This window comes from Lepidothrix coronata, unplaced genomic scaffold (assembly GCF_001604755.1).
Source record: "Lepidothrix coronata isolate B3197 unplaced genomic scaffold, Lepidothrix_coronata-1.0 Scaffold288, whole genome shotgun sequence".
Lineage (NCBI taxonomy): Eukaryota > Metazoa > Chordata > Aves > Passeriformes > Pipridae > Lepidothrix > Lepidothrix coronata.
Window position 1 is genome coordinate 603,989 of NW_016690468.1, and position 15,964 is coordinate 619,952.

Consider the following 15,964-nt stretch of genomic DNA (forward strand, 5'->3'; position numbering starts at 1 on the left):
TGAGCAAAAAAAAAAATCAAGCTGCCTTTTGTCTTTCTTGATCAGCCTTTCTCATATATGTCCTTCTCAGAAAGGCTGTGGTTATTTTATTTCTGCAGATACTACAGAATAAAAAATTAAGTTATTGGAAACAGATCAGGACTATGGTTTGGTTTGGTTTGGTTGTCCAGAGACACTTCCATCCGTGGAAGTGTCCAAGGCCAAGTTGGACGGGGCTTGGAGCAACCTGGGCCTAGTGGAAGGTGTCCCTGCCCATGGCAGGGGGTGGAACGAGATGATCTTTAAGGTCCCTCCCAACGCAAACCATTCCATGATTCTGTGATTCTGTTCTATGATTCTATCTTCCAGAAAGCTCCAGTAATCCAGATCTAATGGCTAATGCATGGAGTGGCTTGGGGGAAAAAAGCAGTGATTCACTCTCAGTGTAGCACAGAGAACAGTTGGGATGGAACATTTGTTTCATTTCATTGGATTTTCGACAAATTAAATGAGGTGACAAAACCTGAAGCACTTGTGCTATCCTGAGACCTGAAGCTAAACTTTTAAAAATAATTGGGAGGAGAAGGAAAAGGCAAAGCCTAACAATGTTCCCTTCTTTCCCCCAGGGCTTTTGCAAATAAACAAGAGGCACTGGGCACAGTGTCTTCATGAATTTTTGCTGGCGTTTGATTTCTCGGGCACCTGCACTTGAGTTTCTCTGCTTTGAAAATGAGCAAACAAACAAAACTAAGTATAGAAAGATTGTGTCTGCACTTCATAAATGCAGAGCTCTGCAGGGACAGCAGCTTTTAGAGCTGAAGGCCCTATTAATAACTTGCCATTACAAACCCCAGGCATTGTTTTTGCCTTTATCAATGCTGTTACAAGTCAAATTTGGCGAGTCATTACTTGGCTGTTCTCTGAGCAGTGTGTAGCTACTGGAGCAGGAGTGGATCTGGGGGCTTCAGGAGGGCAATATTCACATTTTTAGGATCTCCTGATGGCTTTGCCTCAGGATTCTCTGGCTTTCTGCAGTTAATTGCTTATGTATTTATGGTATTATAGCTTTGTTTCTCTTGAGGAGAATGAGTAGTGTGGTAAACACTGGGTTAGATTGTTTACATTGTTAAATTTGGTTGTGTTTGGGCATAAATAGATTATATCAGGTTGGTAAACGAAGGTGAAGAGCTGCATGCCAGCGGCTTTGGAGAATTCAGAGTAAGTGCTACATAGAAACATCCCAAGTATATTTATCTCCATTTTTAGAGGTGCTTCATTCTGTTTAAGAACAACAGTATGCCAGTCTGTTCTTCCACGGATATTTAAATAGTGTTGTGGCATTTGGCTGTTTCATGTTGCTGAAAGCCAGAATAATTCCTCTGTAAATGATTATTTTTCCTGCAGTGCTGTGAACTCCTGGGGAGGGAGGCGTGAACCCGCTGCCATATCAGCCAGCAGAAGTTCTTTCCTGCTGCAGCTGTTTCAGGGGAGCACCCACAGCCCTTCAGGGGCGCCGGTGAGTTGTGGAAGCCAGGAGGGGGATGACGGTTCCTTCTCTTTGCTCTCGTTCTCCCACTTTCCTTACCTGCACAACAAAACCTCCAAGGATAGGAAGGAGTTCTGAAGCATTATTATGGGTCTGTTCACTGGGAAGCCTTTACCATGGACCTCATTGTCCTATTGAGTTGTTCAGGCAGCAGGTGAACATCAAGTTCCCTGTTGTGTTACCCTGTTTGTTATTCTTTCAACTTCCTTTGCTTAATTAATTAATGCAATTTCCTGGACAATAATTCTTAACCAAAATTTGATTCTGCAAATTAGTTAGAAGCCATGGAAAAAAACAGAAAATATCATCTCCAAGCAATTAATCAGCATAATAATCAGTGTAGATGCAGAAATCTGGAGAGGGACTGTTAACAAGGACATGGAGTGATAGGACTGAGGGGAATGGTTTCAAACTGACAGGGGTTAGATGGGATATTAGAAAGAAATCCTTCCCTGTGAGGTGGGGAGGCCCTAGCACAGGTTGCCCAGAGAAGCTGTGGCTGCCCCATCCCTGCAAGTGTCCAAGGCCAGGTTGGACAGGGCTTGGAGCAACCTGGGCTAGTGGAAGGTGTCCCTGTCCATGGCAGGGGGTTGGAAGTGGATGATCTTTAAGGTCCTTTCAAACCCAGACTATTCTGTGATTCTGTGATAATCCCTTAAATCTGGAAGTATAGGCAGGAATTCAGTGTGCACACACAGCTCGGGCCAAAGACAGTGTGTCAGGTTGAGTCACTCAGTTGCTGTGACAACAGAGCTGCAAAATCTTCAGCTTCAACAGTCCCCCAGCCCAGCTGCATCTGCACATGGCGGCAGCCTGGAGGGCCCTCATCACTCCTCCTCTGAGTAAGAAATACAGGGGTACCTTCACTAACATACCTACACTGGGGCTGACATAGCTTGGAGAGGCCCAGAGCTTAAGGCCCTGACTTCTGGAAAAAAAAATAAAACTATAGCTGAAATTCTTTGCAGAGTCAACTGATTGTCTGAGCAGCTCCTTTTTAATCCCAGAATCCTTTGGTTAACCCATAGCTCAGAGCACAGGATCAGTGACCTTATCGTGCATCCTGGCAAGGAACAATTCCATGGCAGTCGGAGTAAGCACCTGCTTGTGCCACCCGGGACACTCCCTCTTCACACAGCAGGGAATGTTGATTCTGTTTCAGCGAGTCAGGAGCAGTGGATAGAATGGGAAAGGGGTCAGGGCTTTGGTCCCTCATTGCCTAACGAGGGTGCCGTGCTCCGCTGGCTCCTGCACTCCCCGAGGCGCCTGTTGCTGGATTCAGGAATGCCCTCTCCATCTGGGAAACTGCTTTCCCCACCTTGGGCTCCTTTCCCACCATCAGTGACACACACAAAATTTATGGTCATGTGGCTCCTCTTGATGACTTTGCAATCTTCCAGCCCTGTCAGGAACGAGGAGAAAAATTCCATCACCTTGTCACCACTGCACTGCTTTCAAATGTTAAACAGTCCTGAAAACAGTCGGTGTGATGTCTCTCCTCCTGCAGTAGAGAGGAAGGGGGTTCTCTCGCTGGAAGGAGCTGTATTTTGGTGCCTGCAAAATATAGATCCCAGCACAGTTTTCTTTATTCCAGCCACTCATCCAGACTGTCTTACTCACACTGGCATCACATGGACACAAATCCTGTTGCTTTTAGTAGCAGCAGGAAGCTCAGAGGCAAATTTGGCCCTTGTAACGTAGAGTGAAAAGTAGGGTTGTGTTGTAATGAATGTTCTCCAAGAGGACTTGCCTTGTTTTTCCCTTTTCCTAAGCACAACGTGAAGTGGGGCCTGTTCCTTTTGGAGGAGGAAGGACATGCAGTAGGAAAGCAGCACCTTGCTTGGGACAGTTTGTGTTTCCCAGGATTCTGATGAGGGGTTCTACAAAGGCAATGACTCTCCAGTCCAGGGGGCTCTGTTTTAGCCATGTAGTTTTTTTGTTTTGCCCTGAGATGCACCAGAACCACTTCACCAGCTGATATGACAAACCCAAGCACTTCAAGACTTGATAAAAATGCTTCTGATCAGGGCCAGGGGTGTGAAGGGGAAGGAGGCGCTGCCTGGACTCTGGGAAAACTCCCCATCCTGCTCTCCAACAGCAGAGGAACTCCAAGCCTGAAGTGAAAGGGCTCCTCCCAGGCACAGCACTAGTTGCTGGGGGGAATTGGGAGCACGGCTGGTTGTGGCTGTGCCAGAGTCCACCTCCACTGCCCTCATCCATCTCTCTCCATCAGGCAGTGTCTCCTCTGGAAGCGGCTCTGATTGAAAGGAGCAGCACATTTATAGATACAGCACTGGGCTGGGAGCTCACACAGGGGCTTGATGGGATCCCTGGCTCCCCTGGGAAGAGCTAAGAGTCCCTCTCTATCTTCCTTCCATCTTTACTGGGACATCCACAGTGTCAGTAATGATCCTGCCTGGCAGGAGGACTTTGCCACACTCAGTGTTTGCAGGCTGCCTGTTTAAACAAGGGAACAATTTACCCATACAACTTGGGGATTTTCAATCTTTGATCCATCAGGCAGGAATGTTATACAAGATTATATACTGCCACAGGAATTTGGGGAAGAACTGGTGGGAAGGTGGACAAAACTGAGAAATGTTCAAGGCCCTGACTAAGAGATTTCACATGTTCTTACTGATGAGGGCTTGAGTAGAACAAACACCTGTCGTAAGGTTATATGGGGCTGGGGTTTGTATTTGTTTCCTTTTTTGTTGCTTTTATGATATAATGTGAATTGTAAGGATTACAAGAGGATAAAGACATCTGTGCTCTGGGAAGCTTCTCAGAAAGATCAGTAATGATGCCTCTTAACTTTTTAATGTGCCTTACACTGCACTAATGGACCTAAACAGCATTTTATTCTGAAGACAAGTTTGTTGCCATCAGAAAGGGAGGCTTTGCTGCTCCAGGAGTGTAAGAACATACAGCAGCTGTAATGGAGGAAAGTACTGAGCTTTTCTTTTTGTGACCTTGTCCAAATAGGACATAATTACAACATAATTCAGTTCTGAAAGTCTGGAAACCAGGGCATTTGACAGAGACTGGCATTTTAAGAGAAATCGGCCCATGTTTCAGTACATCATCTCTTTCAGACTTCTAAGCACTGCTGATGCTATTTGCTCTTCCTGCTTCCCTTTTTCCACTCTTAATACATGATCAGAACACAAGATTCTGGCAAATGGGCAGCACTGGGTCGAAGTTAACCTTGTAAATCAAACCTGGTGTGGTGGAGAGTGGTGTGAGCCGGTTGCTGTGTACCTGGTATGGTTGTATGAAGAGATTAAATCCTGGAATGCACACCTGCAAGGACTCATTTAGGAAAACAGAGATTAAAATTCTGTTTGGGTTTTGATACGATCTTTGGTTCTCGTGACCTAATTCAAGACTCTCCTCCTTCAAGTCACTCATTTTGCTCCAGTTCAGGGAGCACCAACAGTTCCACCGGACTCTTGGCTCTGCAAATACCCCAGACACCAATGTGGCACAGCAGGATTTTATCATCCCCCGTTGGCAGGAGGAGAGGCTGGAGCTGTGAGCTCAGGCATAGACAACTGCAGCCTGTGAAAAGGAGAAGTGTCAGGGTATTCTCCATATATGTACTTTTCCAGCACTGGAATCACACTGTTCCACATTGACTCTTGTAGCCTGTGGGTTGTTCTCTTGTGCACTAGGAATGTCTCAGGACAGTCATCTCCCTATGTGTCTTTCCTCTGAGACTGGTCCTTACAGCATTAATAGAGTCACTTAATTAAATCCTCATAAAGGAAATGGAGGGCATTTCATCTGAGTGTTCCCCACTCAGTGAGCCTCAGGTGCCTTCCTTTCAACCCTGGACAGAGGGAAACAAGACATTGCCAAAGGCATCTCTGTGCAGTTCCCAAGGACCCAGAAATCATTTTTACAGCTATAAAGATTGAAAAACAGCCATCTTGCTCTATACTGTGTGATTTCCTGCCTATGGAACTGGGGAAGGCTTCTACACGCTCCACCCCGGTCACAGGAAGGATTAGGGTCTTTGATGGGGCACAAAGGAGGATGAAATGGAGGTGGGAAGTTTCCCTGCTCCAAGCAGATTTGGTTCCCAGTTGGATCTCACTCTGTTGCTGAAGTGCCACACAAATACAAGCTATCTGTAAATAAGGAGTAAAATGAGTTATCATTGCTTTGTTTGTGTATAAAACAGGGGACAGACACACTGTGTTTTCCTCCTCCGGTTGGATGCCTGGACAAGCCACTTAGCATCTCTGCTGACCCCACCACCATCCCACACCACCTTTCCATGGATCATGTGCCACACAGGTCCCTGGTTGTGCCTCGCTGCCAGGCACCAGCTGCATTTAGCAGTGGAAAACAATTAAGTGGTACAATCCAGCCCCCAGGTTAAGTGACCCAGAAAAACCTTTCATTCAGAATTCTCGTTTAAGTCCTCCATGAAACATGTTCTCATGTTGTTCTTGCTGGTCTCATAACTCAGTTCTTGCTAATAACTGCTTTTCTATATAAAAATCCTTCACGTCTGCCCAGAGTTGTTCCAGAAGGCTGGAGAAGCAATAGTATTAAGAGGAATTACCTGGCCAGAACAAGTGGATCTGTGCTGTTGAGGTTCAGTTACTTAAAGATTCACAGGGTCCAAATTCCGTTAATGAATGCAGAGATGGCATGGAGATAACCTGGACCTGCAGTGATAGGGAAATGTATTAGATAACTGCCACTGAAAATATGCCCTGTGGTCAGCTGGCACTAAAACAGCTAGGGGAGTCCAATAGGATTGGGTTTGAGCTTTTTAGGATCGTTAATAAGTAATTAACCCATGAGGTGACTGTAACAGACATCATTTTAATCAAAATTGAGTTATTGGTTTCCCAGGCACGCTGAATTTATCAGTTCGCAGGCAGGACTAAGTCCCTTGGCCACATTAATTAACAATCCCTGCACTCAGGAACTGCTCCAAAAGGATGCCCACAGGATTGGATTCACCAGTTCCTGCTTTCCTCCCTGCTACCAGGCAAAGACCACCTCCCCACATTTCCATTCAATTTGTCTTGTGCTGAAAAGCTGCTGCTTTCATGCGCCCTTACCCTGCAGCAGCCAAGCCTGTTGCTAAGCGACCTCAGCAATACCAATGGGGCCAAGGTCTGGCTGCTTTTCCTCAGCCTACCCCTATTCTTATTTATTTATGCATCTTATTTACATAGCTCAACAGATTTTGCAATACCAGGGAGGCAGAGCCACAGCCTCCAGGTTGCAGCATAGTGCCTTGACTTGCAGAGCTGCCTGTCTTCCCTCCAGCACCATCCTCTGCCCTGTTTTCACTGGTGTTCCTGTTCGTCAGCTTAGAAAACTCCTCGGGATATTTGTCGAGCTGGAGTGGCATCCAGGAGTGTGCTAGAAGTGTGTTTTAAAGGCGTAGCTGGCCATGGACTGCTGTACCCGATGTTTGGATCCAGTAGTCCTTGATGGAAGAAAAAAGGGGTTGGAACAAAGATGGCTCTAAGCCATTTCTCTGCTTACTTTATTTCTGGTGGCTTTAATTTCAGCTGTGTCCACATTCCAGGCTTCTTGTAGCCTGACCAGATCTGCAGAGTGAGAGGATGATTATCCTTCCCTGCCCGGCAGTGCTGGGGAGAGCCCGGCTGTGGAGGCAGTTCTGCAGGACCAGCTGCATTTTTGTAGGGTGGGGTTGGGATCCCAGCCAGGGCACAGCTCTGCCTGAAATTGTATCCAGGACAGGAGCAGGGTGCTGGTGGAGTGTTTGGTGTTCAGATAAACTGGCAAAGTGTTTGTAGTGGCTGCACGTGGGTAGAAGAGGACAGCAGAGCTGTAACGGAGCTGTTGCTGTGCCGTTTGTTCCAGTCGTCCTCCCAAAACCAGGGAAGGTGGAAGTGGTTGGTGTGCTCTGGTACATCCTGTGTCACCCAGAGAACCTCCCTGCCAGGCAAAAAATCAGGAGCACTGATTGGAATCACTTCTCACAACCAGGAAAGGTTTAAGTGGGGATGCTGTCCCAGAGCCTGGCTGTGTTTGTTGTATTTGTCTTTCCTTGATGAAGGAACTGCCACACTCTTCAGTAAAGGCTTCAGGGACAGCTCCGAGCCTCTCAAAGGCCCAGTATTTTGAACCTTTACTCTACCTAGAGAAATCTCTACAGGAGTGAATCCTGTAGAGATTTATTTGGAACAAACAAGTACCAACTGATTTTCCCCCTTTCTCCTGTTATATGTTTCTCCTTTTTGTTTCAGCAAGCAGAGCCAACAGCCAGGAGCCGAATCTCCAGACTGTACTTCTTGCACAGCTGTTGCCTTTTGGGCCTCTCCTTACAGCCTTTGGCTGCACTGACTGGCAGCTGCTTTGTTACCTGCTGTACCTTTCGCTGTGGAAGTCTTTTGGCTAAAAAAAATCATTTTTCTGATTTGATGATCCAGCCATTACCTGACCCTCTCTGGAGAAGAACAGAGAGAAGGACATGAACCCTTGGTTTTGTACAAGCAGTCCTGCAGAACAAGGGTTGTGCACAAGGCCATATGTAATTTTTTTACATCACAGTGAGATGAGGAAGGTGTGTTTTAAGTGCAGATTGAATTTTCCCCTTATTTACTTAAGCATTCAATTACCCATTTAGAAAACTAAAATACATCTGAGAGTGGCTTGGCATGCTCATTCTGTATTCTTTTTTTTGAAAAATGGACCCTGCCCTTTTGTCATTTATGACACGTCTGTCACTGAGGTGTCCAATTCTTGTGTACACCCAGAGAGGTGCTAATTGTAAAACCTTTGCTGCCCTGCAGCTCCCTGTATTTTTTCAATATGGCTGAGATTTCACAAGACAGGTTGTGCTGTGTTAGGTGTACATTTTGGTGCTGTTGTTCGCCTGGTGCTCAGGCAGATGTGGAAGTTATCTCAGGTATCCTGTTTGTGAACAAAACACAGGAGACTTGGAACCAGCTCAAATGCCCAGGAATTATGGTCTTAAGCTGTGCCAGGGGAGGTTTAGGTTAGATATTAGAAAGAATTTCTTTACAGAGAGGGTAATCAGCCATTGGAATGGGCTGCCCAGGGAAGTGGTGGATTCTCCATCCTTGGAGGTTTTTAAGATAAGACTGGATGTGGCACTTAGTGCCATGGTCTGGCAATCACAGCAGTGTTGGATCAAGGGTTGGACTTGATGATCTCAGAGGTCACTTCCAACCCAGCTGATTCTATGATTCTATGAATAACTTCTGTTGCCCTGAGAAGTTGTTTCGGGTACATTTAAAAAGATGAGTCAAGAGATCTTCATTCACTGAAGATAGGAAGAAAAGGATCTTCCCTGTGGGGAGATTCAGGTGTTTAGGGACTGAAGACGATGAGTAAAACCTTGAATTACACCCAGAGCAGGTGGGTGCTGGGGTGAGCAGGGATCTCTGTGTTTCTGGTTCTGAGTCTTCCCTCCTGATAAGTCTAGCTGTCAGTCTCAAACTTTTAGAGAAAATGTGGGTGTTCTGCAGTGCTGAGAAGGGGTGAAGTACCCCAGAGCTGGCACAGACATTGCAGCTGACTCGTGGTTGTGTGGATCACTGCTCTGTGCTACCAGCTCTTGTTCTCTCTTTGGTGGTGTTGGGCCCAGCCAGCTCTGTACCCCAAAATCCTGTAACTCTGGAAGATCCAAGAATGCAAACAATACTGATAAAGGGAGCACAGGCCGTACATTCCTAAGGGAAAAATAATTTAAAAAAAAAAGGGAGGACAAAAATATAGTCATCATGGCTAGACTTCGCGAACGAAGATTTGGGAAGGCTCTATCCACATTTGTTACAGGCACGCTGGTGGCTTATGAGGCCAATACGTGACAGACATATCCGATTGCAAAAGGCACAGCAGAAAGACTCCTTAGATGGTGTATTCTGCAATACACGGTTCTTTCTGCGTTGCCTTTTCTCCTCGGGAGTGATCCTGCGTGTGTTCTCGAAGGAGACAGCTGCGTTATAGATGGTGTGTCTCCAGGCCTCCCGATTTGAGGCCAGAGTAGACCAGTTGTGGTGATCAATATGGCCAAGGCTGAGATGTTGTTTCAGGGAGTCCTTGTATCTTTTCTTCGGGGCTCCTCTCATGCGGCAGCCAGTGGCAAGTTCACCATAGAGTAGGATCTTAGGGAGGCGGTGGTTGGTCCTTCATCCTGGAGACGTGCCCTGCCCATCGCAGCTGCGTTCTCAGTAACATGGCCTCAATACTTGTGACTGCTGCTTGCTCTAGAACAGATGTATTGGTCACATCATCTGACTAGTGGATGTTTAGGATTGTACGGAGGCAGCGTTGATGGAAGCGTTCGAGGAGTCGCAGGTGGTGGCGGTAGATGAGCCATGTTTTGGAACCATATAAGAGAGTGGACAACACTATGGCTTTGTAAACACTGATCTTGGTGCTTTTCTTCAAGTGTTTACTACGCCATACTCTTTTGTGGAGTTTTCCAAAAGCACTATATGCCAAAAGCACAAAAATATAGTATTGCCCAACAAAATACCCCAAATGCTTGGCAGTGTACTGCTAATAAGGGATGGCCAAAGGCACCCAGACAGTGAGTTAGGGTGCTCCAGCTCCAGTGAGCCTTTGCTCTTGCTGCTGTTATACTTCATTAGGAGAGATGATAAAAACCTGACTCAGACCTGTTTCTGGTCTTTCTCAATTTCACAGTTCTAACCATCGTCAAGGAAACCATCCTTTTGGTTGGATTTTGTTCCCCAGGACAGTTCCACAGAGATGCCTTCACAGTCATGTCGATACCGTGCAGTGTCAGGGACAGGCTGTGTCACAAGTGTCAGCAGTGTGACTCATTCATTTCACTCTCCCTAAAACTGGGGGTGTCCAGTTAATGTCCTGATAAAGCAGTTGCCAGTCCCCAGGCAGTTCTTCCAGTGCCAGGAGTGTTGCTGAGCCCACATGTGGTTGTCCGGTTGAAGTTCTGCAGTGAGACGTGTGTACAGAGGAAAACTATTGTGTGGCATTCCAGGAACACCCACCCTACCTTTTCCATTATATATCTAGGATTCTGTGGCTGAGAAAGGTGATCAAATCCTTTACCACTTTTAAAGAATAATTAGTTTTAAAGAAGATGTCCCTGCTCATTGCAGCAGGGTTGGACAAGATGACCTTTAAAGGTCCCTTCCAACCCAAACCATTCTGTGATTCCATGATAAAGAGTAATTGGAAACTGAGTTATTCTGTCACAAATGCAGCAGAGAAGGACATCTCTAACCTTTCAAACCATTATGTAGGTACCTGGATTTTCATTACAAATAATACTCACTGGAGACAGCAACATAGCTTTTTTTTTTTTCTTGTTTGTTACTACATCATTTTGAATTGGTTTATTTTTCTTCACTTTCAGATCAGCATCTCATTTACACATATTAAATGGTGCAGTGCAAATGGCTGTAGGCAAAAGAATGAACCCTTAGAGGTTATTCTGGCAGTCCCCAGATGAGTGAACAAATGCAGGCACTGATTTCCCCCCTATTAATTTGAACTGTAAACACAGGGTGGAATTTGATTGATAGTAGGCTGAACTGCTGCCTTCTCATTCATACCCGGCAGCAAAACTGAGAGGAGGGAAAGTGGTATCCCCTACTGTTTTATGGTTACAAACTTTCCCATTTTTTAGCAGTTCTCTCCTTTTTTGCTTGATAATCTACTTTCCAAACAGTCAAAATAACAATGGTGATTTGGAAATACATCGAGGAATTTTGCAGTGGTAGAAACCTCTTTTTAAATTTCTTTTTTTTTTTTTTTAAATCATCCTAAATTTTATCCTCTGTTTGCTGTTGTGGGGTTTTTTTTCCTTCAAATCAAGCAAAAGTTCCTCTCATTCATTCCAGGCACTTCCCTTGCATTCCTTGCAGAAGGAATTTTGTGTAAACACTTCCCCTGCATGAATGACATGTTAAAAAATGAAGAATGGATTAGAAGTTACAGCTCAATTTTCTCTCTAAATATATAGCCCTTTAGTTGGATGGGGAGAGGAGTCAAAGGAGCACTGGGAATGAGGGAGCTTCCAAGGGAGCTCAGCCCTTGCACTCAGCTTGAGCAGCACAGTGTACCCAGCCTGAGCAGGCGGATATGAGGAGACAATGTTCCCATGCCCTGTGGAAATTATTGGAAGATGAGATGATTCCAATTCCTGATTTATTATTTTTTTAGGGAGCGTCTCATTTCTTTTCATTGCACAGGTATCATAGTAGTAGTAATACAAGACCTCTAGTTTAGATTTTAAATAAGAGACAAGCTTGGAATAAGACAAATGGGAAGGGTTATAGAAGAGTTTATGGAAATATCTCTGAAGAAGTACCTGACTATCACATAGAGAGCTCCTTGATAACTGGTGGCAGCACCTGCCTTCTCTGCCCCTCTGTAGCATTTGAGCTCTTAAAATAAGCTTATTAACAGTCAAATGAAGACAGGGTAATCTTTAAATCATATGTAAATACTGAAGCTTTTCTCATTGTGGTATATTGGAACATTAAACAGAGATGCAGATTTTCCCAGTGGGAGACTAGATCAGCACAGTTAAGCACTGGAGTGGTTTGTCTCCCAAATCATCTTCTGAGAACAGCATTTCCCTTTCACTGGATGATGGTGAATAGGGATTTAGCGGCAGAGGATTATGTGGAGCTTAGATTAGTGGATGCTGCTGGCAGTCTTATACAGCTGATCAGCTGGCACAGTCCTGAGCTGCTTTCCTCCTCTGGAGCTGACCTGTGCAAATTCCAGGGCAATTTGTCCAGGGGAGTACTGAGACTTAGCTGCCTTCTGTCTTCTCCAGCAAATGGGTCTCGGGTCAAATGCTGTCTGTATCAGCTGGCTGTTCACCCCCTTTGGTATCAGTATCTACCAGCCAGTGCTGTTTGCTGGGCTTTTTTGGCTGTGAGCTCTAAGTTAACACTTCCATTTTCAACTCCGGCACTGTGGGACACGCTGCTCTCCTAGAAAGTATTAGTAGTTTCTACTTTAATGTATAATGCATGAAATAATCTCGTTTCAGAGTCGCTGGCCATGCCTCAGTCTAGACTGTGTCTCAGTCAAACTGACTCCTAAAATTCAGGGAAGGTGCTCAGACTGGTCTGTCTGGTTTGGCTGACACCGGTGCCATTTTCTGCTCACCCACATCAGTTCAGTCTTAATTGCTCTTTATCTCACCTTCCAAGCAATCATACTGCAGATTTATTTTTTGTTTGGGGAATATGCCACTCCTGTAGTGCAGTTAAACACATAGAAATGTCTCACCTTTTTCATGAGGCTCCTGCCAGGGTGTCCCATGTGGAAGACGTGGCTCCAGGTGTACCAGCACAGGTGTTGCGAGGGTGTTGCGGTGGGTTTGGTGGGCAGAGGATGTGCCGTGGTCCTGCCGTCTTCCTTCTGTTATTTAACTACAAGAATTCCTCACAGTGACTGGCTCTCCAGCCTTTCCTTCTTTCTCCTTTTTTCCTTGTCCTAGGACAAAGGTGAGGTGCAAAGTGACTGTCAGTACAAATACTAAAATCTGACACAATACAGGGCACTTCAGGTCACCCAGGTAAATGTGTCACTGAGCTCTCCCTGTGCAGCGTGGCTGGCTCAGCACTCTGGGGGAAACTTGACAGGCAACATCATAGTAATAACAATAATAGTACCCCTTACAGTTTTGCATTTTCCATTAATTTTACCTTTATTAATCTTTCTGTGGCAGTTAGATAAGGACTGTTAACCCCTCTTTGGGGAGGGAATGAAGAATATGGAGAGATGTATCTACCTTGAGAAAGAAAATCAGGTGTGGGTTTAGAGTGAGGAGGCCAGAATCCTGGGCCCTGTGTGAGTCTCTTGGTGTGACAGATATCACTCTTTAATGTGCTACTTGATGTTAACTAGTATCTTTTGTTTGCTGATCTTCTGCTGTAAGTGAAAAGACATGGGGCTGTTTGGGTGAAATCCCTCAGTCAAGCTGTACTAAACCCAGGCCAGAAATCCGTATAAATCATTGGAAGTGCAAAGCATTCCTATGCAACCGCTGTGCTAATTTTCTTGGATAATATGCTTGACCCATTTTTCTTCCTTTCAGTACCAATTGAAGTGATAAATGCAACAGGTTTAAAATACATCTCACAGGTAGTGCTGGGTTTATTATGGAACTTAGCTCTCAATGGCATTTGCATGGTCTAAATGCCACTCAAGCATTATCCAGCTGCTGGATTAGAAGCCCCGGGGAATACATATCAGAGACATTTACAATTTCAAATGGGTTGTTAAAGTCTGTCCCTTCAGCAGCTGGAGAGACCTGTTGGTAGTGATTTGGCTCAGAGGGCACAGGTTCAGGAGCCACTGGCCGTGGCCTTGGAGCAGGTGTGGGAAGAGCCCTGGGACCTGGCCCTGCTTCAGAGCTGCCACCACAGCCCTCAGCTGTGGAGTTGAGTTGTTTATGGGTGTCTGCTATCTTGGAACTGGGAGGAGATAAAAAAGGGGTCCCTAAAGAGGAGTGACACAGGAGACAGGTGGCAGAATCCTGCTGTTTTCCAGGAAATTATGCTCTAAGGCATTATTAGGAATTTCTGGCTGTTCCTTCTGCATGGTTTCTGTGGGGCTCTCTCTGGTCCAGATTAGCCTGGCCCAGTCAGAGGGCATTAGGCTGGGGGAATGTTTGTCTTTTGAGGAGCTCACTGGTACCACTCCTTGCTTTTCCACACAGGAAAAGAAATCCACTATTTTTCCAATTTAAAAGGGTGGGGAAGGAGGAAATACGCTCAGCTCAACTGGTTATATTGGGCATATACAATGTATGCTTCAAATATCCTGTAAAATATGGCTTTCAACAGCTAAAGGTTGGGATTTTCAAAATCTCACACTGAGATTCAATATTCCTTTACCTTGGTAGCAGTGCTGCCTCAGGGGCGTCTGGCCCTTTCCTTGTTCCTCCATCACCCATCACACCACAACTCTTTGTGAGGCCAAGCAATAAACTGCACTGGTAGTTTGGGCTGGTTGGAGCCCTGTGCTTTCTCCACCACTGGAAAACATGAACAAGCAAAAGGTCATCCCAGCTCTAACCCAGATCCTCAGCAGACAAGAGGGAAGTTCGTGAAGCAAAATATTCCTGGCAGGCAGGTGACTTCTGAAGGAAACTTAGATGGAACACCCTTAGAAAGTGACAGTGGCTGGGAAAGACATATGAAAATACAAAGTAAAAATGTGAATTTAATTACTTAAAAAATCAAAAAGGGCTCATGAGTTCATTTAAAAGGCTTCAAAATAACCTTGAATGGACTGAGCTGAACAATGAGTGTGTACCTGTAGGATGGTGTCCCAGCTATGCTGCTGGTTTGGGGAGGCTGGGAGAGGGGAGTTTGGGTATTGGGCACCATAAAATGAAGACTCAGAAGCCCTCAGCTCTTCCCTAGGTGGGCTGCACAGTTCCACGGAGGGGGAGCCCTTGCCAGCATCACTGGTTTGTCAGGAATTCCTCAGCCTCAGCAATTCCAGCCACACTGACCTCTGCCACTGCTGGGAGAGCACATTTCCTCTCTCCATCAGGATGGCCTTGCTGGCTTTAATCCATGTAAATGAGTTTACAATCATGCCTGCTTGCAAACCAGGAGCAAGCAAATTGGGAGGATTTACCCCTCTAAGTACATATGCTAAAGCACATCAAGCCCAGATTTTCCCCCACATTTGGAGGATTATTTTAGGAGAAACACAGGTGCATCCACCCACTTCTGGGGGGGGGGGGAAATTAGGCCATGCTAATTTGACATTTTAAATAATAAAAATAAATCTTGGAGGAGCAATGGCAACCGTGTTTCTGGAATCTGGAATGGTGTGGGGCATTCCTGGGAGCAGCGGCTTCGTGTTCGGGTCTCGTGGAATCCCAGAACACATCTCAAGGTATTTACCTTCTGATGCCTAAAACTGGAACACATTCCAGTTCCTGCTGCTCTCTGATGGTCGACAAACCCTGTGTGGGTGAGGAGAGAGCAGAGCTGTATCTGGGACTCACAGCATTGGACTTGTAACCAGGTGGTTTCCACTTGCTGGTTGTGCCTGATAAAGCCCTCCAGGGTCATTAGTGGGGACAGGAATTACAGGAAGAGCTGTTATTACTGTTATTTATTTTCCCTTTGGGGGAAAAAGACCCGTAAACTTATCCTGAAGACTGCCAAATGCCATTCCAAGTGCTCTGAAAGGAGTTTTACGTTTCCTTCTCTGAAGATGGCTGTGATCTTCCCGGATTCATTAATACATGAAAGGCAAATTGCAGAAAAGGCCTTTGTGCTCCTGGAGCTGGTGGCAGAAAGGGAGGCTTAGCAAGGAGCTGCACATACCTCCCTTCCCCGTCTGTCAGAAGATCCCATCTCCGTCAGATAGCAGCAAGACATTCCTGGGGGTGGAGTGAGAATGAGTTTAGCTTGGGAGGGAGCAGGATTTTGCTTTGCTAAGCGA

General features: G+C 45.7%; 1 protein-coding gene across 9 annotated transcripts in view; it reads left to right on the top strand.

Moving 5' to 3' along the window:
• The window catches only part of RABGAP1L (RAB GTPase activating protein 1 like), a 227,419-nt gene that overhangs the window by 174,010 nt on the left and 37,445 nt on the right, over positions 1–15,964 (top strand). The window lies entirely within an intron of this gene.